Source organism: Ochotona curzoniae, unplaced genomic scaffold, assembly GCF_017591425.1.
Source record: "Ochotona curzoniae isolate NIBS_2020 unplaced genomic scaffold, NIBS_Ocur_1.0 contig_1274, whole genome shotgun sequence".
Classification (NCBI taxonomy): Eukaryota; Metazoa; Chordata; class Mammalia; order Lagomorpha; family Ochotonidae; genus Ochotona; species Ochotona curzoniae.
In genome coordinates this window covers 31006417-31033948 of record NW_024465023.1, presented here as the reverse complement: position 1 = coordinate 31033948, position 27532 = coordinate 31006417, and the positions used below count along the sequence as shown (strand labels likewise).

Here is a 27532-nt window from a genome sequence, read left to right as displayed (position 1 = left end):
TATAAGGTTTGTTCCATTTCTGATTTTATGAATCCTGTGTTTGCAGAATTATTCTACATGTCATAAAGTCAGCCAGCTTAAGATAACACTGTTCAGCTAAGCTGTTGAGAGTGGGAGTTTCCAGAAGAGAAATGGTATTCCACCACCACCTCTATTTTAGTGAGGGAAATTTAAATTTAGTTTCCAGTGATAAGAGTGAATTTGTATTGAGCCATCTGGATCCGTCCTCCTCCCTTACACACACACACACACACACACACACACACACACCCCGTCATCATCATCATCATCATACTACTCCAATCTTTAGCCATTGAAAAACAAGCCAGCAGACAGACCAAGATATTGAACTCTGATTTTAGACACATTAGCAACACCCTTAAACCTATGAATAGGTACAAGGGTAAAATGAAAAACCTACTTTATGGAAATTACATTCTGGTAAACAAAGTTTTCACCCTGCTACCTCTCATTGTGTTCTGAAGTTTGCAAGCCTTTGCTGCTTGACTGTACAGTCCACAGCCTCCCACAGTGACCATTATTGTTTGTTCTGTGGCTACTTCAGGAAACCCATGCTCCTCCTTGAGAAGCCAGGAATTTGAACTTCCAGCAAAATAACTCTGAGCACAGTTCATTAGCTAGGTCCCATTAGAAATAAACTGAGTTCTGACTGCAGAGATGTACATGTTACTTTGCCGGAACTACTTTTAGAAGACCACACAAACCTGGTGGCAGAAACAACAGACATTCACCTTTCACAGTCTGAGATCAAGGTTGGTGTTTTCTGAGCCTCCTCTCCTTGGCTTTCAAATGGCCACTTTCTTGCTGACTCTTTACGTGGTCATCGCTCTGTGAGTAAACATTGATGATGTCCTTCTGTATATCCCAATCTTCTTTTCTAGTAAGAACACCCATAGATTGAATTCAGAGCTACTCCAAAGCAAAACAAAAAACTGACCTCATTGTGACTTCATTACCTCTTCAGAATACAGTTGCATTGTGAGGTTAAGACTTCAATATATAAGGTTTTTTTCCCCCTCTTTTTCCTTTTTTAGGGGTGGGTGCAGAATACAATTCAACCCATAACATGCACTATATTATTTCACTGATTATTAATTACTGAACTTATAAGTACTTTGGAAACTGTTATGTATAACCCTGTCACCCTCCCCTCACCCCATTTTGCAGAAGGTAGAGACTAAAGCACATGGACATTTGCCTAAGGCAAGCCACGGAATTAGTAGTGAGGGCAGGCCTGGAAATCTAATCTTTCGACTCGAAGTTCTATGCCCTTGCCAGCATACTCTGCTGCTACCTTAGTACATTTGATTGATTCACACTTTTAACCTTTCAGTCTCATACTCTCTTCTGACAGATGCATATGAAAACATAGAAAATTAACTGCTTTTCAAAGCATATTTACTGTTGGTTTCCTATACTTACTCTTTTCTACAACTCAACATTTTGAAAGGCAAAAAAAAAAAAAGTGATTTTCTATAATTTACTATCACCTTTTCATTCTAAACACACATTTTTGTTCTTGCTCTGAAATAAGAGGATTTTTTTTTCCCCCAAAGGTAAGTGAACTTGTCCTTCCCAGGACAGACAATGGATTAAAATCAAAGGAACCTCAGCTTTCTGTTGCCATCTTAGAATCTGAGGTAGAGAAAAGATTATTGCACAAACCCGTGTCTCTCCATTTGCTTTTTGCCTGTCCTCTTTCCCAGCACTGGAACTCAGGTTTCTGGAAGCCCTGATATACACCTCTCGCCCCTCCTCTGAAGCTCAATAAATGCCAGCATGGAACTGGTGCCATAAAAACTGTCTGATTTTTCTTTCTTTAGACAGAGGTATTTAAGCCCAGACCTTGGCACCTGAAAGGAAAAAAAAAAAAAAATCTGATATTTAAATGCGCTTTTGCTTGTAAATCTTCACTCTGCTTTTTTTTTTTTACAAGAGTGAACTATCTAGAGAGAAATGGGAAGAATTTTGAGTTATAAAGTGAAGGATCTGAATGTTCTAAAGATTTTTTAAAAAATTAGGTGTGCTCTTCCATTTAGTCCTTGAGGATTTTACTTTCACTTAAACTACTGACAGAAGCTATTTATTCTCAATAGTTGGTTAGTTACCTCAGTGGACCAGGCAAACACTTGCCTCTGTCTAAATCCCCCAGCAGTTTGCTTCTTGAGCGGTAGGTGTTTAATGACAAAAAGCCTTTTTTTTCAAAGAGTCCCTTTGGATAACACAGATCACATGCCGCAGGTCTCTGACCCTGCTGATCAGTAAGGGATTCATCTGGTTAAGTCATCCTCTGTGGAGAAAGGTGAAGGTCAAGAATCCCTCCCACATGGTCTCTGGTACACTGTGTCAGAGCTTGATGCGCCTGTCCGCTTACCCTGTAGGGACAGAAACGCTGGAAGGCACTAAAATACAGATGCCTGTGACATTGAGGTACGAAGGGAAGTTAAAATGTGTTTGTCAAGAATATCATGATGGCACCCTAATCTTAATGATTTTCATTTTCCCAGAAATAAAACAGAGATTAAATTTGATGGCATGATGAAGAATCGTTATTTAATAAACAATTTGGATATCATGAGCTAATAAAGCAGTGGTTCCTTTCTCAAACTGTATTCTAAGCTCTATAAATTCCTGATTTGGAGGTGGAGTCTGGCTATAGAGCTGTGGTCCTATCCTTACCCTAGTAATTTTAGCTGAAACACACACACACACACACACACACACGTATTCTTGTGCGGATAAACACATAACGGAATTCCATCTTTTAGCCATTTTGTTTCTGTTTAATAGTCGTTTGAACATAACTTTGCTTGACTTCTAAAAACTGTCCTAGTACTATGAAAGAGGATTTCTTCCTGATTTATGAGTGTGTTTATAAGAACTTCTAGTTTATAAAATAGGGCCCGATGCGGTAGCCTAGTGACTGAAGTTCTCGCCTTGCACGCACCGTGATCCCATATGGGTGCTGGTTCTAATCCCAGCAGCTCCACTTCCCATCCAGCTCCCTGTCTGTGGCCTGGAAAAGCAGTCGAGGACAGCCCAAAGCCTTGGGATCCTGCACTCATGTAGGAGACCCAGAGAAGGCTCCTGGCTTCGGATCAGATCGGCCCCGGCCGTTGTGGCCATTTGCAGAGTGAGGCAATGGACAGAAGATCTTCCTCTGTCTCTCCTCCTCTCTGTATATCTGCCTTTCCAATAAAAATAAATCTTTAAAAAAAAAACCCTATGATATGTAAAATAAAAATAAACGTTATTATGTGTTTAAATACTTTTTATTGAAAAGAGTAAAATTGAAACTAGTGGCTGTACCTGTTGAACAAATTTCCTTCACATAATAGAGTGACAATTCACATGTATCATCAACTTTTTGCTATCCTTGTTTTCAGCACTTCAGTATAGCAAATATCATTATGTTGTCAGGTGTATCTATGGCCAGGTTCTGACGGAGAAAGACTTCTCTTGCCTTTCTTCTCTTTGTAGTGACTAAGAGTTTTGACAGACATTTGTATCCCTGCAACTCCATGACGCAACTCCGCACAGGGTTTTTTTTTTAAGATTTTATTTATTTTTATTGCGAGGTCAGATATGTATATATATAGAGAGAGAGGAAGAGAGACAGAAAGGAAGATCTTCCATCTGATGATTCTCTCCCCATGAGACCACAATGGCCAATCCGAAGCCAGAAACCAGGAGTATTCTTCCAGGTCTCCCACGCGGGTGCAGGGTCCTGAGGCTTTGGGCTGTCCTCAATTGTTTTTCCAGACCACAAGCAGGGAGCTGGATGGGAAGTGGGACTTCTGTGATTAGAACCGCTGCCTATATGGGATCGCTGCACGTTCTAGGAGAGGACTTTAGCTGTTAGGCCACTGCGCTGGGCCCCGAGAACGATTTTTAAGTGTTTTTCTCTGTTATGAAGTATAGTCCTAAAGAGGAGCTGTTGTGTCGTGGGAATAGAACTGTTGAGCTGCCATGGATGGTTCTTTTTGTGTGAGAACCTATCATCCAGTAAGCATCAGAGAAGTGTATTAAAAGGACATCTTTTAGAGTCACTTCCATTCTTATCCAACAGTACTGCTCATCACAGGGACAGAACTAGTTCTGTGAAAGACACACAATAAGGGTACATCTGGTTGGCTGCTTTAACTCTTACGATCCCTGTTCATCATAGCAATCAGCAATTGCATTACCATTGCCCAGGTTGCAATTTCCAGCCATTTTTGATTCTTTGGTAATGACTGTTCTTGGCCTAACTGCTGTTTACCAGACCTCAGATGTTATCACAAATATGCTATTCCTAGTAACATAATCCAAAATTCAAAGAGACAAATGCGGCAAATACAAGGCAATCTGTAATTCCTGTCTGAGGATCTAAAACTCCAATAATTACATTACATTGTATAGATAGTGTGTATGTACATATGTTTGTGCACAGTAGCTATTAATATATGTGTGTGTACAGTTAAGAGATATATAATTACTTAACTGTTGTAACTACAGTATTCATTAATTCTATACAATTATATGCCACTTTACACTCTCCATAATATGTCTGCTTACATTTTTGTTTAATCCTACACCACTTTTGTGGGTTAAAAGAAAAGTTCTCTATTGTGAAGATGGATAGTGAAGCTAAGAGAGGTAATACATCTTGTAAGATTTCAGAGCTAGAAAATACTTTGACCTAAATCATTTTTGAAACTCCTTGCCCACTACTTTTGCTTATTATATCCAAGCTCTCTGTTACAGAGGCAGTGTGTTAAAATGGAGCCAAACTGTCTGAATTTCATTCACAGGTATTTACTTCCTGGTGGTATGACCTTTTGCAAATTGTTAAATCTGTCTGTGTCAGAGTTTTCTCACCGGAAAAATGGGGACAATAATAGTATCTATCTCATACAGTTATTCTAAGGATTGTATGAGTTGCTGCATAGAAAGTATTGGGACAGTGCCTTGACTAGTCAGCATTATGTTAGTGTTTACTGCTATTCTTGCCTTTATTATGACAATTCTTGTGTAATCAGTGACAGCACTATTGAATGCATGGTGTTTAAAATCTCAGTCATTGTACACAGGCTGGCTGCTCTTAAATCCAGAATCTCCAAATGACAAGCTGTGTGACCATGGATAAGCAGCTTTGGCTCTCTTTACATCAGTTTCATCATGAATACATAAATTGCTAGTCACACAAGGCTACTATGACTATTAAATGAGTTAATCCTTCATAACATATTGACAGTAATATTTAGAGCAAAGAACCTGCAGTTGCTTTATTCCTAATACTTTGGCTGCAGGCTAAGACCCACGTGGTATCTGTATAGCAGTTGTGTATTATATATGGCATATGTAATTCATCAGTCCTCTATAGTCTAATCACACAAGTCAGTGGTTTAGTTGTCATGGTAGTTCTTTGGTAGGAATGTGCTTTTCATATAAAAGTTATTTTGGTCAATCAATGTGGTGTGGTGAAATGAACATTCACTGGGGAGCCAGTTCTGTTACTTGGTGGACTTACAAGTGAAATTCTGGAACTTGGAACAATCACTTTAGCAAAAATAAGAAATAATAACTTTCTAATCACCCTCTTTTCCTCTTGTCTGTGTGTGCTGTGACAATAAGCTTTCCAGCCTATATTGGGATGGGTGTACACTATTAAGAGACTGTGATGTCATATTTGGGAACATAAGTTGTTTCAAGTCTGAACATTTTTTGCAATTGATAGTCAACTGGAAAATGGAATATACTTAGCAATTAGTTTAGAAATACCTTTGCTACACCCAATTCATTAACCATTAAAAAGAACCGCATGGAAAGACTCAACAGGCACTCTCGGTTTATGGGATGGCTTTATTCCAAAAAAAATATCAGTTCTGGATTGATTAACATGTGCATATTTTCCTGTAGAAATTGTATAATTGTGGCTAGAAAGTTTTCAGGTTACTCTACAACCTGTGATAGCACTGAAATGCTGTACATGCAGTTAATAAGCCATATGTAAGAATGCTGCCTTTATACTGGTAATTAAAGCAAAAACATACTTGAATAAGGAATAGCACCTTGAATACTAAAACCACAAGAATAGTGAGGTTAATTATAGGTTGAGAAGATGGATAGAGACTTTTAGAGAGTCTAAGTGAAGAATACTTCTGGGTACTCTAAATAGAAGTTGATATCATGGGTTTTATGTCTAATTTCACTTCAGCAAGGATGGCTTTCCTTTATACAAGTTTCTCATTAACAGTGCTATTTTAATGATCAATTAGGATTATGGTCATTTAGAGTTCACAAATAGAACAAAGAGACCAAGCCAGGTAATCTTGATGTGACTGAGCAAAAGAAAAGGGAAGGAAAGACCACTTAAACTGGTCCATACCATGGACCCTCGTTATTGCTTAAAATGGAGTCAAGCACAGAAAGCGATGAAAGAAGCCAAGTAGACAGTTCAGTTTGGACACAGGATGTCGGTGGAAAGAAAGTGATATCCCAGCATTGATTTTTATTTTGGTTCACATGTTTTTCTTATAGCTAGCTTCATCCTGTGAGTCCTCTGTTAATAGGTTTGCTTTTGGCTTTGGCAACCAGAAGTGGTTTCTTATGCTTCCATTAATAATAGCACATAGTAGGTGATGAACATACTTATGTTAAATGAGGTCAGATAGGTAGGATAGGATCTCATAGGTGAAGATTGCTTTTTATCTCATCAGGGCATTAAAAGGCTGTAAAATTGGGCTTTCACCTAGCATGTGGTTGTTGAGATTTCATAAATGGAAAGCTGAGGATTCATGTATGAGTTGTCTGCTCGGTTGCAAATACATTCTCTTCTGCCTATCTCGTGAGTGCTTTCTTCGCCCTTTCATGGGCCACACCCCCCTTTCCCCTTATTTCTACCTTGGAGTGGAGTCTGTTCAAACTAATTTTTTAAACACCCCAAGATGGAACTTTCGGGCTCCCCCCATGACATTGCTCTCTGGAGCTTTTATAGCTTAAGAACACATAGCAACATGCTGGTTCCAAAGAGATGGTATAGAGTTTGACTATTCTTTGTGTTCCTAACTTGCTTTCGTTCTGTTCGACCCCTTTCATGATGCATTCCTGCTGGAGACAAAGCCACATGCTGAACCATGGGGAACGGTCTGTAATGAAACAACAAGCTGCTCTCAATTTTAAATATTGCATGTCGGGGCAAAGGCAGAGTTCCTTTTCCTCTAAAGCTATAACATTAAAAAAAATTCTGTTTGATATTCAGAGTTATTTGATCTGGCAGTTTAACAACTGTTGATGTTTTAATTGCTTCTTTAAAGGATTTCATCTACATTTCTAGGTTTATTTTTATTTTACTTGGAAGGAATGTCAATATTAGCCATCAATTTGCCCAGTAAGTTACCATTGCAGCATCTTGGAGTAAAATCCAGTAATTACTGAAACTGGTAACTTAAGACTGTGCTGAGAAACTTGGCAGATTCCTTTTTCCAGAGGAGACAACTCTTCCCATAGCAAACATTTATGGTTTGAATCAATTGTAGGTGCATGCTGCACCTTCAAGATCAGCTTTCTTTATCCCTTTGGAAGAGGTTTCAGTCATTCCATTCTGGGTGTAAAAGGAATTTCAAGTCACTCTTAAATCAGACAACTGTACAGTCATAAGAAATGGTAGGAAGAAAGACTTAGTATGCAATTCTTTTGGGTCTTACTCCATTTATATTTGTCTCTTTATAAGTTTACTTCCAGGACAAAAATAGAATACTTTGTTGGCATGCAACTTACATGTATGCAGCTAGCCACTTGAATTCTTTGAACATAACTACTTACATTCAAAGCACTTTAGAGATTAAAGGGTCCTCTGAGATCATTTAATCCAGCCCCCACTAAATGCTATAACTTGTATTTGTTAATAAAAGGAAGATTGTTTGGACTCATTTATTTGCTCTTTTGTTATATATTCTTTGAATTATTCCCATGAAGAAATATTCATTAAATAGTCACAGGCTGTACCCAGTCAGAAGCGGTTTGCTTCAGAAGGCATGGTTCTTGGAATTTTGGAGACTACATGCTAAATTCAATGATACTGACATAGTGCATATTGACTCTCACATTTTGTCTTCTGGAGTTGCTTTTCCCTTTCTGTCTTACAACACATGCATATGTGTGTGCACACACACACGCAGACACACATGCACTTTGAGGAAATGAAAACAAATCTAAACATTTACTTTTCTGCTTTGAAATAGCACTGCCAGAAAAGACTTCCTTTTATGGGACATACTTTATCCTTGTCAAGGATAATCAAAGGTTAGATACAAGTGTAGTCAGCTGATTGACAAGGAGAGTGCTGACTAGGATGGTTGGGGAGAAGTGGACTTATAAACACAGGGTGCATTATTCTCCTTCCTGTTATCTTTTCCTATTTTTACCTAATCTCCTCAACATTGGAAATAGGAAACTTTATACTTACAGACTTTAGATTTTAGAACCATAGACAAGTACTTGATACACAATACTATCAACAACCTTTTTGGAACATGGAACCAATTACTTATTCAGCTAATTGATTTCTGGTCTGAAATTTTTCTTAAAGTGCTTGAAAGCCAGTAACCTTCAAATGAGTCTCCTTTTCATACTGATTGTTTCTTGTATCACGTCATTACCATTAAAAGGGCAACCTCTTCTTTGGGCTAATGCTTTAGGATTATAACACTTGACTGTTTTCTTCTTGGCTTCCTTTCTCAATAGCACACGGTCATTGAAAATGTGATATTTATACTCTTTGGGGATTTTGAAATAGAAAATATAACATTTAGAAAATCATATGCACATGTCATAGTGCTAGAATCTTTTCTTGCCTGGATCACTTTTCCTGAGTCTGTCTCTTTCTGTTGATGCTAATACATCCTGGACCTTCCCAGAAGATTTTTGTTTTTGCTTCTTTTGTTTTTGTTTTTACTTGATTTCCCTAGACCATACTCTCAATGAGTGTTGTGACTATCATTTCTATCTTACTTACTATCTTGTCTATCTGTATATCTGTATATCTCGTATTCCCCTTGTAATACTTGACGCTTAGAAGATATTCATAAATATTGATTGACTGAATTAAACAGTAGATTGTGTTCCTATTGATGTGTTAATGCTACCACAAGCCTAGAGCCCAGTGACAAAATTCTGCCAGTTTTTTTCTATATTTCATTTCCATCTTTTTTTTACTTATTATTATTATCATTATCGTTTTATGATACAGTTCCATAGGCCTGAGAATTTCTTTACCCCCTTGCCAGTCTCCTCCCCACTCAGTTAGTTCCCCTATATCATTGCTATAGTATAGTTCTTCATACACAGTCATATGTCCATCATTGCAGGCATGGACAATGGCAGAGTCCAAAATCCTATTGTCAAGATATAGAAGACAATTTCATTCGGAGTCCATCTTTGGTCTGGAAGTAGAGATGTATACTGCATTGTATCTTTACATCTGAATATGATAGTCTCCATCAGAGTTACTATACAAAGCTTAAATGAAAAGCCACAAAACAAAATTAACAACAGTTAAATAACATGCTACCAAATGACTAATGTGTCCCTGAAGAAATGAAAAAGACCCTTCTTGAAGAAAATGATACTACTGTATGATCTATGAGTCATTGAAGAATTGAATGAGAAAGAGATGAGTAGATAAAACTAAAAAAAAAAAATCAAAATGCTTGAGATACAATTTCCACTGATCTTTGTTGGTGAGATATGTCTCCTGTATGCAACAAAAAATGGGTTTTGCTTTTTTGATCCAGTCTGCTAATCTATGATATTTAATTGATGAGTTTAAGCAATTTAGATTAAAGGTTAATATGCATGGGTGGTAATGTGATCCTGTAACTTCAGCAGTGGGTTGTTAATTGATTTAGTCTTCTGTTATTTTACTGAAAAACATGTGTATATTTGAGAATCTTTTCCTTATGTTCAATTGAAGAGAGCTTGATTTCTGTGTGTTTTGGTGAAGATTGCTTTTGGTCAACCCTTTTTTGGGAGTTCTGTGCACCTCCTAGATGTTGTTTCCCAATTCTTTCTTCATATTAGGAAATTTTCCTTTGTTATTTCATTGAATACACCTTTAATCCCAGTTTCCCTTTCTGCACCTTCTGGGACACCCATAACTGGTCTTTTAATCGTGTCTTTCAATTCTTGAATACTTTTTCTTTTTTTTTTTTTTTGCCTTGACTCAGCTCTGCTTCCAAACTTTTGTTTCTTTTCCCCTAGTGATAGGAAGTATCTTCCAATTCTGAGATTCTTTCTTCTGCCTCGTTCATTCTATTTTGGAGACTCTTTGCTGTACTTTTAATTTGCTCCACTGTATTCTTCATTTCGAAAGTATCAGCTTTCATTTGATTCATTGCTGCTATTTCCTGTGTAGCATAATCCTTAAATTCCTTGAACTCCTACTTTACTTGCTTCTCATTGTTGATAAGAAGCTTTATAATAAGTGTTTTGAATTCTGCATCCCCATTTTCTCCATGTCTTCCTCAGTTAACTCTCAGGTTGGCAAAGGGTTTTGCTCCTTTGCAGGGGAGTCTTTAGTAACATCTATTGTGCCTCTGTCTCTTCTTTTGCTCTTGGTCACTATACTTCTGGTTAGCAGATTCTTCTTCTTGGGGCAGGTTTATAAACTGTGTCACCCACAGGTCTGCAGTTTGATTTTACTTATTGCAGTGGGTACACGGCTCTTTGTTTGCAATCAGTTATGCCACTCCCTCCAGCGAGTTCCAAGTCTGAGTTCCTATGTTAGATTTCCACCATGTCTTCCGTGGTCCCAGCTCCTGGCTCACCAGTATCAACCTCCTGTGATACCATGTTGAGGCTGCACCCTTGTCTTTACAACCTTTTTCCCACTTCTGGTTGGAGCAGGTCCCAGCATTAGGGTGACACCAAGTGCCTTGTAAAGCTAGGTTGTTGTTGGTACTGATCTTGCTAGAACCTGTTGGCCATTAGGTCTGAGGGACACATGAACCTATTTTGACCTGCACAATGCACAATGCCAAAGTCAGTATTATTTTCTGTGATGGACCACAGCAATGCAGAGCTCAATGAATTCTCTCTCAACTCTGCACGTACCCTGCTCATTGTTGTCCCTGCAGTCTTAAAACCTTTGCTACATCATACAAAATGGCACCTAATGTAACACTACTGGAATTCTGCTGGCCATCAGATCTTGGGGCTACCTGGACCTATCTTGAGTGGAACCTGTAGGATGCCACGTTGTTGCAGTTCACTGAGCCAGAAATGAGTTCACTCCCATCTCAGTGCATGCACAGTAATGTCCATAGCCTTTTACTCCTGAAACAAAATGATGCCCGATTCAGTTTTAGGGGGCAGACGAGTTTGTGAAATCCACCCCTTCCCCCACTGCTCATCTGGAACCTGCTGCTCTGTCTCTGCTCCTGGCCAAATCAAACAGACCAGCAGGAAGGGCAGTTCTTTGCCTGAGTTCATCTCCTGAGCACCCAGTGAACTCCTCTTACCACTTTGTTGGTGGTAGAGTTCAGATCGCCACTTGCTGATTGCTCCTAGGATACTGGTCACTGCAACACCACATGTTGTGTCTGCTTCTTTCTTGTGTCTGTCAGTCTCTAGGTACCCCCCTCTGCTGCTTTTTTTGCCCTCTCCTGTTTCCTGGAATGTGCGCTCTCTGCTTCACACTGGCTAATATTTCTGCATCTGTTTAAACTTGTCCTTACCCTATTCTGCCATCTTGATTCTTACCTACCAGTTTTTTAAATTGTATTCATTTATTTATTTGAACAGTGGAGAGACACACAATAAGAGCTCTGGTCCACTGGGAACTCGATCTAGGTCTCTGCCTATGAGCCACCACTGCTGTCTGCCAGTCTGTATTGGTATGAAGTTAGACTAAGGCCTGGAGGCAGACATCTAACTCATATACTCCAATGAAGGATGTGGATGTTTTGACTGGTGCCTTAACTGCTAGACAAAAATATTTGCCCCCTCTGCTTGGTTTTTGATATAACAAGATCCTCTGTGGCCATCTGCTTATCTTTGAGTATCATCTAAGCCACAGCAACTCCCAACTACCTTTCTCTGGTCACCCACTCTTGAAATTCTTCAAATACCTGTTCTCACACCGGATTTCTCTCCAAACTTCTTCATTTCTGACCCATTCTTTCTTTGATTTGTCTCTCACTGTTTTTTTTTTTTTTTTTTTTCGGGATTGCCTGGGTTCAAAACACACCATTCAGTGCACCAGCTTTACATTCCAACTCATGCTTGATCTACAGAGGACAGTTTTATCTCTATTTTCATTTGCATAGTAATGAATAATTCCTTTCTACTCTGTAGAGAACACTCCAAATCATAAACAGTAGATAAGATCTTTTAAGTACAAGGACAAAAACCAAGACAATTCCATTTTTTAAAAAAAGCAATTTAAAATATCTCGTTGAGGTGATGGTGTGAAAATTCTTTCCTGAAGTTAAATTTGCAAGTGTCTGCCTTCTTTTTCTCTCCTCTGGATATCACACTGACACATGCCATTTGAATTCGATTTTGTGAAACATTTGAATTGGGAATGGTGACACAGAATGCTGTGGTTTTGGAATGTCTCTGTATTGTTACCTCCTGAGAGCTAGGATGATGGGATATATTACTGTGGGGTTGTCTCTATTCCCCAATCATCAGTGCAAATTGACAGCAGTCTCATAAAGTCAGGTTTATTGGGCAAAAACATATACACAAAATCCATAGGCTTTTAAGAGTATAAGCTCTGCAGTATTTATGAAAAGAAAAAAAGAAAACTTTGATCTTCTGATAATGTTATTTCCTCTCTGTATTTTCACTCATAGCTGGAAACATAGACGATATTCAAGTAAGTGCATGGCAAAATTAAAATTGTTTCCTTGATGACAATTTCATTTCTCAAAATGTAGACTAATTCAAGCAAGGAATTGTTAGTCGGGTCCTAATTCTAAACAGGAAGGCAGAAATGCTTAGTGATATGATGATGATAGGAACCTTGGGAGAAAGTGAGTTTCATATTAAAGCTTACAAAAATAAAGGAAGTATTGCTGATAATCCCACAACTATTTTGGATTTTACCAAAAGCTTATGTTAATATGTCATATACATATGGCTGAAATACAAATTCTTGTACCGATATACAATAATTTTTAATGTATTTTTAAAGATTTATTTTTATTGGAAAGACAACTCAGATTTACAGAGAGGAGAAACAGAAAGATCTTCCTTCCACTGCTTCACTCCCCATTTGGCCGTACTATCCGGACCTCAGCTGATCTGAAGCCAGGAGCTTCTTCTGTGTCTCCCACATGGGTGCAGGATCCCAAGGGCTTAGGCTATCCTCTATTGCTTTACCAAGCAATAAACAGGAAGCTGTATGGGAAGTGGAGCAGCCAGGATAGAAACCAACTCCCATATGGAATCCTGGCCCTTGCAAGATGAAGATTTTAGCCATTGAGCTGTTATGCCGGGCCCAAGATTTTTAAATTTTATTTCTTCTGTTTTTATTGGAATGACATTTGCAGAGATGAGATACACACAGTGAGATCTTCATTCTCTGATTTACTCCCATAAATGGCCACAATAGTCACAGCTGAGCTGCTCTGAAGCCAGGAGCTTCTTCTGGGTCTCCCACGTGGGTATAGATTCCCAAGGCTTTAGGCCATCTGTCATTGCTTTCCCAGGTGTAAGAAGGTAACTGGATGGAAATTGGAGCAGCTGGTACACAATCTGGCACCCACACAGGATCCTGGTGCTTGCAAACAGAGGGTTGACCTATAGAGCCATTGTACTAGCCCTTACATACTACATTTTTAAAAATGATATCAAGGCCACTGTTGTGAACTGGTAGATTAAGCCACTGCTACGACATCAGCATCTCAGAGTGTCGGTTCATATGCTGACTGTTCTTCCAAATTAGTTTCCTGCTAATTCACCTCGGAAGACAATGTAAGATGGCTCAAGTGCTTGGGTGCCTAACACTCAAGTGGGAGATCACTGTGGCTTTGGCTTGGACAGCCTTAGGTATGGGCATTTAATGAACGAACCAGTGAATGGAAGATAATCATATTCATTCTCTCTCTGTCTCTTTCACACACACACACACACACACACACACACACACACACACACACATTCACTTACTCTGTCACTACCTTTTGAATAAAATCTTTTAAAATGATTATAGTTTGTCAAAATTGAATGTGCCTACTTTCTAGGTAATGGAGAAAGAGAGTAATCTCAGTCATACTCACCCATTCTTATACCCCAACACATACCAGAAGGGGAATGACGTATTTTTAGTAATGGAATTCACTCCTAAAGACACAAGAATACACCATTTGTAAAGGGCATGTGTAGTCTGAGACCTCTCCCAAAGAGAATTCTCCCTTTCCTAGTCCCCATGTGCAACAGTATTGACGTGTGTACTGGAAGTTCTTTGATATGTTCGTGTGTGACACAGTATAAAAACACATAGAACAAAGTATACGCTCTAGATGTGCAAGATTCTAAGAATGGTGTCAGAAAGATCAGAGCTTTGTAAATGTAACTGCTAAGGGCCAGTAAGTGCATACTTATAGTTGGTGGTTAGAGAAAAAGTGATAGCTTGCAGACATATTCACTTCAACTTAACTAACAATGGGAATGCTGTTCAAACAGGAAAAGGTAAATGGAACATGATTAAGAAAAAAATTGAAGCTCAATGTAGATGAGAAAATAGCAGAGATTTATGCATTGCATTTGAAGGCCAGAAGAACTGAGGGCACTGAAAGAAGCTAAAAAGACAAAATGCTCCAAAACTCCAAACTTTTTGTTACACTGACATGGTACTTTAAATGGAAAATTACACACTTGACCTCCTGTTCCAATCAAAACATAGATGCACTGAATACATTGCATAAAATTTTCAGGCTATATGCATAAAGTGTATATGAAACAAATGAATTTCATATTTATTTTTTTCTTTTTATTATTTTTTATTAATTACATCACATTTTGTGACACAGTTTCATAGGCTCTGGGATTCCCCCAACCCCTCCCCGTACCCTCTCCCCATGGTGGATTCCTCCCCCCTGTTGCAGTATTACAGTTCAAATTCAGTCAAGATTCTTTCTTTGCAAACATATACCAAGCATAGAGTCCAACATCTTATTGTCTAGATAAATTCAACGGTTTCTTGGGGAGACTATCTGTGGTCTGAAGGTAGAGCTGGTAGAATATCATCCTGTTCAATTAAAAGCCACAACATAACATCAGCAACAATTTACAACATTATGGAATTATTTGACATGGTATTGAGTAACCAATATGTTAAAAAATACAAGTTCTTAACCACATCCTGCAACTACTTCATTGACATTTCAATTTTAGTTTATATACAACTGGCTTCTATACACCTTAAAATGGCTATAAGGTACTATTTAGCTGTCTCGTGTCTATTTTCATTTTAGTATTTAGCAGTTTATACTGTTAAAGCATAATTTTGCTGAAATTGGCAGATTTTAGGATAGTCTAAACTGGCTTATAATTCTAACAAGGCATATGTCAACAGTTGAGGTGCAGAACAGTTTTAGGAGGGGTGTGCAGAGAAATCTTCAATACCTTAGTGGCGAGTAACTAATCTTTGTGTCCTGCCTAGTAAGGTATATGTGAGTCCATGCTGACTGTTTCCTGTCTAGTTCTAAGCTTTCCTTGTTGTTCTCTGTCTATCTATTCTAATTTATTTTGAGGGGGGCTCCAGAGCGACCCTGATGGTCATTGCAAGAGAGGGTGGGGATCCAAAGTTGGAACTAAGTAAGGACCAGGAAAGCTCCTCTCCCTAGTCCTGGAGGAAGTTTACTGTTCTGTTTCTGCGGACTGCTCAGGACTCCTGGCTGTTGTTCTGATGAACCAACAATCAATGTGAGTCAGACTGCTATGATCTACATCAAAGAATTGTAAAGCCTAATATACTTTTAAGACCCTATGCTACTCAGGAATGGGGCAGGAGAGCAGAGAAATCTTCCATCTCCTTAGAATGTGTGAGGAAGACGTGAAGTATAACCTATCAGGAACATAACAGGTAACTTATTGCCAACAGACTCGAATCAGCATTAGACAATAGTAAAACTGCAAAGACATACAAGGGGAATCAAGAGCAATCCTGACAACCTCTTAACAGGAAGTTGTATGCACAGAGCGGGGGAGGGGACACCAGAGTGGAGCAGGCACACAGCAGGAGGCTTGTATTCCAACCCTGGAGACTCCTGGATCCTCACCAAGGGCTATCAGTACAGGCACCAAGGACTACATCCCAACCACCAAGGAGACCATGGGAAATTGGAGTGCCTCCAGAGCCCGAGAACTCTGAGGTCACCCACCCCCATTTGGATCTACCACATGGGATGAAAGATGCCCAAATCCCTCCTCGCAGGATCCAAGGTCATCGGAACATGTTCAGTTTTATGTACTTCCCTCAAGATATCTCAGTGTAGGCGAATATGCCAAAATTTTTTAAAATTTGAAACATGACACTGTTGCTCACCCACATTTTGGAAGAGTGCTAGTCAATCTGTACTATCAATTTTTTTGACAGCATAAAGGGCAAGTTCCAGAAGACAAGAGATGGACAAAATAAATAGCACAGTGAGGCGACCCTATATTTTGTGATATCCTCACTGAAAAGAAGGCATAAGAGAAACTTTTTTAACCATAAGGAGAATTTACACTTAGTTGAACTCTGTGTTTTCATGTCAATCAAGGGAAAATTGTCAGGCAATTTACCATAGAGCTGTATACTCTCAGTATCTTGAGCAAAAATTGTGAAGTTATACATATTAAATCTTTGGAAAATACAAATATAGAAACAGTAACTGCTATACAAAGGAAACCTACATATGTTCGTGGAAATTAAGTTAAAAGTTTATCCTGGTGCAAAAATGAAAAACGCAAAGTACTTAAATTTATGCAGTTTTTTTTTTTTCATAACAGTACATTTCCACTCACTTTTGAAAACCTCCCATATGTGTGGATTTCAGCTTTTGCATCAATTAAGTGTATCTCTTCTTTAAAAAAGATTTAGTTCCGTATATCAGCTGGTTCACTCCACATATGTATCTGCAAAGACCAGGGCTAGGCCAACCAAAGCTAGGAGCATGGAACTCCATCTGGGTCTCCCATATGGATGACAGAGACCTGAGTATTTGGACCATCTTCTGCTACTTTCCCCGAAGATTATGGAAATGGATCAGAAGTGGAGCCACAAACTCAGAACTGTCACCAACATTTATTTTGGATGCTGCCATGTAAAGCACTGGCTTCATCCACTGCACCACAACACTGGTCCTCATAGAATTATCTTGTAATCACATTTCCAAAAATGTTTTTAATATATTATTATGTGCATGATAAAAATCAGTATTCAGGAAAGCTTGAATATAGCCACCAAGATTGAGGTCACAGTTAGTATCCACTATGCACTAGCTAGTCTGGTACCAACCAAGACTGGTTGAATTCTTTAAGAATCACAGGGAAATATTAAATCTGAGGGAACATTTATTTGGAAGATGGAAATCATGTCTAATAAAGAATGAGCTATTTTAGCCTGACCTGTGAAAGACTTTAGTGGAACACAGTAGTGTTCTTTAAATATTAAAAAAAAAAAAAAAAAAAAGCTAAGGGTCCAGCATTCCAGCATTATGCTGCAATCAGTCATCCCATATAAGCACAAGTTGCTCTCCTGATTGCTCCATGTTTTTTTTTTTAAGATTTTATTTGTTGTTTGTTTGTTTGTTTGTTTTGGAAAGTCAGATTTACAGAGAGAAGGAGAGACTTCGAGAAAGACTCTCCATCCACTGGTTCACTCCTCAAGTGGCTGTAACAGCCCGAGCTGAGCCAACCCAAACCCAGGAACCAGGAGCTCCCTCCTGGCCCCCCATATGGGTTCAGAGTCCCAAGGTTTTGGGCCATCCTCTACTGCTTTCCCAGACCACAAGTAGGGAGCTGGAAGGGAAGTGGTACAGTCATGATACAAACGGGTGTCCATATGAGTCCCAACATAGAGCCCAGCAAGGTGAGGGCTCTAGCTACTAGGCTACCGTGTCAGGCCTGGTTGCTTCACTTACAATCCAGCTCCCTGTTAATGCTTATGGGAAAGCAACTGCAGATGTTACCCATGAATGAAATTTGGATAGAGTTCCAGACTCCAGGCTTCTCAACCTGATCTGGGCCTGCCCATTGTTGCCAATTTGAAAGTGAACTAGCAAATGAAAGATGTGTGTGTCTGTGTACACGTGAGTGTGCACGTGTGTGTGCTCCTTTCTCTCTTTTACTGTGTATTTCAAATAAATAAAATATTCTAAATAAACATTTGAAAACCCGACTTAGGGGTGGGCATTTTGCCTAGCGGTTAAGACACTGTTTGAGATGGCTGTACCCCATGTTGCAGTGTCTAGTGTCTGCAGACTCTAGCAGGAAACAGTGATGGCTCAAGTAGATGGATACCTACTACTCACAGGGGAGACCTGCCTTGAGCTGTAACCTCCTGACTTAACTCTTATCCAGTCCTGGCTGTTTCAAGGCATTTGAGGGGTACAACAACAGATGAGCTCTCTCTCTCTCTCTCTTTCTCTTTCATCTTCCCCTTCACCCTTTTAAAAAAAATAGAAGAAAATATTAATATATGTGAGAAAGTATAAGCATGAGCATGGGGGAATGATTAGCACCAAGTGGAAGAAGTATAGGAGGAAGATTTTAACTTATTTTGTGGCACATTTTCTAGTAATTTTAGCTGTTTAGCATTGCAAGGGCAGGCATTGTGGCACAATACATTAAGCTCCCACTCTGGATGCCCACATCTCATCTCAGAGTGACTGGTTTGAGTTCCGCCTTCTCCACTTCTGACGCAACACAACTCCCTGATGATGTGCCAAGAAAGTCATCAGATGATCGACCAAGTGGTTGGTTCGGTTCCTGCAACCCATGTGGGAAACCTGAATGGAGTTCCTGGCTCCTGGCTTCAGCCTGATCCAGTTCAGTAATTGTGGGCACTTGGGGAATGAACCTACAGGTCGATTTCTCTCTTTCTCTGCCAGTTTGCCTTGCAAATAAATAAGTAAAACTTAAAACAAAACAAAACAAAAATCATCACAATGGTCTAATATCTGAGAGAGCTTCTTCCATATAAATACGGATCTTCAAGTAGAAATTAGCTGATCATCTTTTGTAGTTTTCTCATTGGAAGGAAATTTAGAGTGGGGCTGACATTGTGGCATAACAGATTAAGCCACTTTCTACAATGCCAGCATCCTGAATGAGTGCTGGTTCAAGTCCCAGTTACTCCATCGCAGATCCACCTCCCTTCTAGTGTATCTGAGGAGGCAGAAAGGCTGACCCAGGTACCTGGGCCCCTGAATGGCCCAGGTGAAGCTCCTGGCTTCAGCCTGGCCCAGCTCTGGCTATTGTGGCCATTTGGGGAGTGAGCCAGCAGATGGAATATTCTTTCTGTCTTCTATCTCTACATATCTCTGTGTCATTATTTTCCCCCCTGCACCATAGCTGTGTTTCAGAAAAGTAAAATCTTAAAAAAAAAAAAAAGATTTGCACTGGATGAATTATAAATTCCCTTCCAACCCTGACATCCTGTGATACTGTTTTACTTGTCAAAAGCTGCTTTTATCATAATTTTCAAGGGGAAACTATTATTTCTAAAAGTCACATCAGAGAGACCTTATTGATAATGCTTTTTTCGCAGGTTGGTTTTTTTGTTCCCTCCTCTCACAGTTTTCTTTTTTTCTTTTCTCCCTGTATACCCATTTAAAGGTATATTAAGTTAGCAGTGCACCCGTAGAGGTAATCAGAGCCATATTTGTTTATACCTTGTATAAAACACTATGTGTGTCATTAAAAAAGGCTACAAATGTGCTTGTTACTTTTTTATATGTATGTGTCTGGAGAAAAGAAATTGCAATTACATTTTAAAAGAGTAAGTCAGTTTTTGTTTTGGAAATGTGCTTGTAGTTCCACCATCCATCGAGTGAAATAATCTGTCTTATAGACTTATGAAGAGCTATATTGTAATTTGTGATGTCACCCGAATAGATTAAAGTTATAGACCTTTCTACTATTCTATTATATTATTCTAGATTCTATTATTCCCTATTTAATGGCTATGGATTTATTTCTTATCTCCAAATCTATAAAACTTCTCTTGAAAGTGAATTCTTCTTCCAATCTAAATTATTTCCAAGTATAATGATAACAAATCCACAAACCATCTTTATCCAATGGTTTGTCAAAGAAATTATTTTCTTTGACACATATATTTAGCATTGTTGCATATCTTTCAACAGTCATTCAGTCCCTACCATGCAATAGGCAGTTTTATATCCACTGTCTTTGTTCTGTTATGAAAATGTTTGTGAAGTATATATCATTATTCATAGCTTAACTTTGATTTTCAGCAGGTTATCTATGATATGGTTTGTAAGTACATATGTATGTGTGTGTGTCTTTCAGTCTTGCTAAGAGTTTGCTGTACTTCTTTAAAAAAAAAAAAAACAGATTTATTTTTATCGCAAACTCAGATACACAGAGAGGAAGATCTTCCGTCTGTTGACTCACTCCCCAAGTGGTCACAATGGCTGGAGCTGCACCAATCTGAAGCCAGGAGCCAGGAACTTCCTCCAGGTTTCCCACGCAGGTGCAGGATCCCAAGGCTTTGGGCCGTCCTCAATTGCTTTCCCAAGCCATGAGCAGGGAGCTAGATGGGAAGCAGGCTGCCGTGATTAGAACTGGTGCCCAAATGGGATCCCAGCATGTTGAAGGCGAGGAATTTAGCCGCTAGGCCACCTCGCCGGGCCTGCTATACTTGAATGTTCAAATCTACAGGTTTATATATTTGACCAAAATTTGGGGAAATTTTGAACATTTCCTCAGATATTTTTGGTCCTATTTTCTCTTTCCTCTCCTAATGCTATATTTTCCTATTAAATATATGTGGATCTTTTTTTCTACTCTGCCGGATCCCCAAGTATCCACTTGTTATTTATTTATTTAATGATAAAGTTTCACTCAAGGCTCTACTTGTTTCCTATCCTTTTTTTCCCCTGTAATATCCAGATTAAACAATTTCTATAGATCTGTCATCAAGTTTGGCTGTTTGGTTATTTCCAATGTGCTATTAAGTCTATAAAATGAATTTTATTTTAAATTCTGGATTTTTCTCTTTTGATTTGATTCGTTCTATACTTGTTATTTCTTTGTTGAGATTCCCAATCTTTTCATTCACAAAAAGATGTATTTTGGTTTATCCTGAAACACAGATACAACAGATACCTTAAAATTTTATCTGCTGGGACCAACATTGTAGTGTAGCTGCTTGAGCCTGTGTCACCAGCATCCTACATGGGTGCCAATTTGAGTCCCTGATGCTCAACTTCCAACATAGCTCCCGGGTAATACCACTGGGCAAACAGAATGTGGCCCAAGTGATTGAGCCACATGAGAGACTCATAAAAAACTCTATGCTCTTGGTTTAGCCTAGTCCAGCCTTGGCTTTTGAAGCCATTTGGTTAGTAAAACAGCACATGGAGAATCTCTCTCTCTCTCCCTTCCTCCCTCCCCCTTTCTTCTTCCTCTCTCTTTGTAACTGACTTCAAATAAATAAATCTTTAAAAACATCTTCTCTGCTGATTTAAATGTATGTATTGTTTCAGAATTGGTCTCTGGTGATTCTTTTTCCTTGATAATGGATGACAGATTCCAGGTTTTGTTGAATATAGAAAAAAAAAAAGCTATACTAGATTGTAGGCTACATACTATAAAAAATGTGAAAATAAGTACTTTGGATTATATACTGAACACTATAAAAAAAGATTTTATAAACATTCTGGATTCTTATTATGTTTCTCTGAAAAATATTGTTTTTAAAGCAAATGTTTAACTTTACTAAACTGAAATTGTAAACCCTTTCCTAAGGTTGGAGGCAATACAAAACTTAGTTGAGTGCTTTCATTTTTAAGTAGGCTACTTGTTATCTGCCCCTGTACATACATGATTCAAGGATCAGATGGGTTCAGGCAGAATTTATAGAAAAGAATTGTGGTTCCTGTCAGGCTCCCTCCTTGCTGTGATTTCCTCACCATTTTTCAATGACTTTGGTCACCATTGTATCCTCTGGTTCTTCAAGCCAATGAGAACACAGATATCTATCTGAGTTCTTGACGTCCCATAATGTGCTAAACGCCACTTTTAAAATGAAAAATGCACCCAATTTCTCTTCTTTTAAATGTCAACTCTCCTCCATGTTTTCCATCTAGCTGCTGTTGTTTATTCTTCAGTGCCTTCAAGTGGCTTTTTTCTCTTTTGTCTGTTTTGTCTAGAGTATATAGTTGGCCTTTGCAAAACAGTTGATGTAAACAGTGCTTACTCAGCCATGACCAGAAGCTGAAGCATCCTGCCACGTGTCTACTCACACACTTTAGAAGAAAACACTGTGGCTCAGAAATGCTAAATCACTTTTCCCAGTGGTAGCATGGTTGGAAAGTAATAGATGTACAAGTAAGGTATAGGTTTTCTAGCTCCAAATCCAGAACATCTCTTTATGCTATTTTTAAATATCAGAAATGGCCTTCTTTAGGCATTTTTCTTCCAGATGGATGAGTTCTGCATTTGTTATCTTTACTCACATAGTATCATTTTGCAGCTTCAAGTTTATCTTTTTATAGGACCAATGTTTTTCTCTGGTGGGTTCCATTGCTTAAGAAACTTGTCCTTTGCCTCTTTCTTCCCCAATGGCCTTTCTGAATGGTACCCCAGCAATGTCTTCATGGAATAATCCATGGGACTCTGAGATATCATTTTTGTATTAGAAAGTAGAATCTTGGGAACTGTAATGTTACATAAGACAAATTATTTCCTTCTGAAGTACATTACCTTATCCATGCTCACAAGTCATTTTACCTTTTTTTACTCTTTTATAAATCTCATTATGCATTTCTTTTTGTGCTCCTGTTGTTGTAACATGTTTATGTGTCATCTGCAATTTTGAGCCCACATTTTTCCAGGTTACTCACAAAAATAGTAGGGAAAGTTGAATAGTATAATGAATTTTTTAAAAGCTTCTTCCAAGTCTCCAGATAGTTGCAGGGTCTCAAGGCTTTGGGCCATCCTCTGCTGCTTTCCCAGGCCACAGGCAGAGAAGCTGGATGGAAAGTGGAGAAGCAGGGATTCGAACCAGTGCCCGTCTTTCTCTCCAGAGGTGCTTTTGCCTTCCCTCTCCCTTTCCTGCTCACCTGGTCCCTTCACAAAGAAACTTCTGTCTGCAACAACAACAGAAAAAGAACCAGTCCACTTATAGGATCCCAGCGTGTGCAAGTACACGTGTGCAAAAACTATTTGCAGAGTAGTTACTCTGCACTAGTCACTTTGTTAGGTGATGAAATTGTAATAATGAGCAAAAGAGACAGTCTGTTCTAGATTTTTTTTTTCTCTTTAGTTAATGGAGAGATCAGACAAATAACCAGGCAACACTGGAATGAAAGGTAAGTGTGGACACGGGAGATGCAGAATGCTGTAAGATCTCACAACAGAAGCAGCCAGCCCATCTTTAAGAGTGGAGAGGATGAGGTTACAGAAGATGCTCTAGGTGAAGAAAGAATCTGATCCCAGTTCTTTTGTTAAGTTATGTGTTTCCTCTATCACTCTTATTCTCTTGGCCTCAGTTTTGTCACAAGTAAAATGAAGTAATTGATCAAGATAATCTACATCTTCTTTTCCAGTTAGTTCATTGTTCAGTCTCAGGAGTGATGTGTGATACCATAAGTACATAAGTGAATTCCAATACACTAAATTTTGATATTCTTCCTGGAACCCAAGTTGCACATGTACAAAATGGAAATAATAACTGTTTCAGATACTGGTACAAGAATTATAAATTATATAAGGAAGTCAGGGACTGCAGAGATCACAAAATAATCATAATCCAATTTCCTTTTGCATATATTTCAATGGCAAGTGATTCAAAGAATCTTTTCTTTTTTAATGAATAGAACATGGTTATTATAGCTGCAGACATATTTAGCCTAGTGGTTCAGATATCAATGTCCCATATTGTAGTACTTGACTTCAGTTTCCAGCTATCTTTCCTAATTCCAGCTTCCTGCCAGTTTGAAACCTGGAAATCAGCAGATCATAGCTCAAGTATCTGGGTACTTACCCACCCATGTGGAATACTTGGATTGCATTCCTGGCTCCCAACTTCAGATCCAAGCTAGCTTTGGTCTTTAAATGCATTTGAAGAGTAAACCATCAGCCAGGAACTTCCTTTTTCTCTCTTATTTTCTTCTTATTTTCTTCTCTCTCTTAAAAACATTTTTTTTTTTTTACAGAATAGGATACAAAGGTTATATGACTCTTTTAAATTGAAGAAATGTTTTCACTTTAATATCTACATCCAGATGTCAGTAGCATTAGTCTCTTCTGCTTTTATGAATTGTTTCATTGAAAAGATTGAGGAGTGTTGTGTGAAAGCAGCTAGGTTCTGGCCTCAGTACACACAGGCATCACTCTCAACACAGGTGTTGGGAATGCTCATCATTTGGACTTTTTGATTTAGAGCAGTGTCCTTATTTACTATGCGTAAAATTATTATCATGTTCCCACACTTCTGCATTAACTCATTTTTAAGTCAAACTTGAGTATGTGACATTGGAAGAAAACTTCTTGAAAACCAAAATAAATTGCAGCCATTAGTTCCCCATTGTCCACATCTTTATTCCATCAAAGAATTCTTACAGATAGATCGAGGCATGATTTATACATAGAAAAATTATGCTGCCTTTCTTGCTGGATTATGTTTCCATTTGCATATTAGAGTACATGTGGATTAAAGCATTTGAACTCAAAACTAAGAATATTTCAGAATTACTTTAAGCTTGTAGGACCCAGTTCTTTGTGTAGAATGCCATGGAAAATAATAGCCATAAATCATCCTCAAACCTTTCTTTATCTACTGTTTAAACACATTTCTTCATCAGAAACTGTGTACCTGAGGGGGAAAATTGACTAATTTTACCTTTTATCTTATCCATCAAGTTATCTCACATTAATTTCATCTTATGATAATTGCCCCTTTATTTTTAATTCCCTTGCCACGTTAGGCTTTCAATTTTAAATAATAGTATTTTTAATATGACATGTTTAGGTTAGTCTTATCTCTTCAAATACTTCATGTTTTACTGCTAAATGATCAGAAACCCCTATGTAAACATGAAACACATTTTGAAGTTCCTTTCTCATACATATCTTATTCCTTAATGTCTGGCAATTTACAAAGTTCTATACAATATAGATGCTTAGTAGCCATCTGTTAACTAACTGTATACCTTTTCATGTGTGTAATTGCATGGAACAAAGCAAAGAAATGCAGTCAGGGAGGAAATGGAAGGAAATTAATGTTTGTAAATAGTCATGGAGATGTGTTATCCCCAAACTGAATTATTTCCCCACATCAACAGTAGACTAATCCATCCTTGTCTGCTAAAAGAAGTTGAATGCTTATTGAAAGTGATGGTAACTTGAACCCTCTGCAAAGAAATCGTTATTCTGAAATAATCTGTCTTACTGTGAAGTGACAGTTTTCTAAGAAATGTATTGCCTTTTCCCTACAAAGAGAACCTTCACTCCTTTAGCAGTCAAGTGAGTTAATTTCCTTTCAGTTTTGTCAAAACCATTTCTAAACTCTATCTTCGCTTCTCCTGTGAAGGAAGGAGACTTTGGTGGAATCTGTACAAATAGATTAGCTTGGAAAACTCTCTGGAAGAATTAACCATAAGGTTCTTTTGAAAGCAATTATTTGGACTCAATATAAATACACTTATTTTTGACAGATACCAGAAATATTTGGGATTGGTTAACAGCAGGAAGTAACTGAATTTTATAGTCTAGCAAGAACTCAAAGTACAAAAATGACCATTGATGATGAAAATGCATAGCTCACCGGCAATTAACTAGTGAGAGCTACAAAATTGGGCAGAAAAATCATTTTATGTTTATCATATTTCCCCCTTCAAAAGACCCTTCAGTGCGTTTATGAACACATAGACACTGCACATAACTAGGATCACACCTGGGCTATTCAGCTTCTTCACACTCATTAACTGAAAAGATATAGATTAATTGGAGGGAGTTCAGAGAAGAGTAACAAAAATGATTAAGAGGCCAGAGGAATTGATTTATGAGCAAAGATTAAAAGAATTTTGTCTATACCATTTAGCTAAGTGATGACTAAGGGGGAAGAGGGTGGGGACACAACTGTCTAAAAGGTGTAAACACCAAGGAGAGAGGAGAATAATTTACTGTGCAACATGAGAATATAACTAGGGCTAATAAGCTATAATTACCCAAAGGAATAACAGAATAAATATTTCAGGGAAACTCAGAACCATAAGACTGCCAACTTGTTTCTCCAGGAGGTACTGGCAGATAGTTATAATCTTAGTCTCATCCATATTAACAAGTATGTAGTGTAAAATAGTCATTTGATGCCATTGAGCTCCCCCCCCCCACCATCTCCAACGGTTCTGCCTTTTGCATTATTATAATATAGTTCAAGTCTAGCCTAGTAAATGAGTCTACTTAGTTTTGCCTTTATTGGTGCTGGTGAGTTGTTCAAGGTTAATTCTAATGGAGACAAACAAGGTCCCTTCTTTTTGGGTTTAGTGTGAAGTTAATTGTGAAGCACCTGAAAAGGAGATCAAATTTGAAGGTGAGAAAAAATCTTAAATTCTGCTTACAATTAGGAACAAATCAGAAATCACAGTGTTTGGAATCTCCAATATGATTCGTTTCAATTGTATTTCATGTTCAATGTTAGCATTATTGGAATGGGGAAAAGACAGTAAAAATAAATCTTTGTAGGCTTCATGATTTGTGTAAACTTTGGAATGTGGTTCTTCAGAAAACAAATTAGTCTGTGGGTGACTGCAGGCTAAGTTATTTGGCTAATTCCTATTGTGCTATCATGACATTCCAGAGCATTGCTGTTTAACCTTGCCAGATAAGATTTTGCATGTCACTGCAGTGAAAGCAGCTTTTGTATGCATACTTCTCTCCTTCTTTTCCTTTGTGTTGGAAATCTTTATAGGGTGATCCCATTCTGAAAATTTGTGTTAGGAATTTTTGTTGTTGTTGTTTTGTGCCTATTTTGCTTTCCTTTATTTTTGCTTTGACAATCTCCACTCTTATGTTGGGTCATATACTACCTTGTCAACTTTTTTTTTTTCAGATAAAAATACATTAAATCACTTTAAAATATTACTTTAAGCAAACTGTATTTTAACCTTAGTTTTAGATGTACAGAAAAATTTCAGAGATGGTATGGAGTTACCATATACCCTATACCCAGTGTCTGCTTTTACATTACTGTGCTGTTTGTCACATCAAATAAATACTGATACTATAATATGGCAGTATTCACTCAAATTCACGTTATTCACATTTATTTAATTTTTGCCTCATG

General features: G+C 38.2%; 1 protein-coding gene across 7 annotated transcripts in view; it reads left to right on the top strand.

The window, feature by feature from the left end:
* EDA (ectodysplasin A) overlaps nt 1-27532 on the top strand; it is a 360959-nt gene that overhangs the window by 228956 nt on the left and 104471 nt on the right. The gene's annotated exons all lie outside the window — the stretch shown is intronic.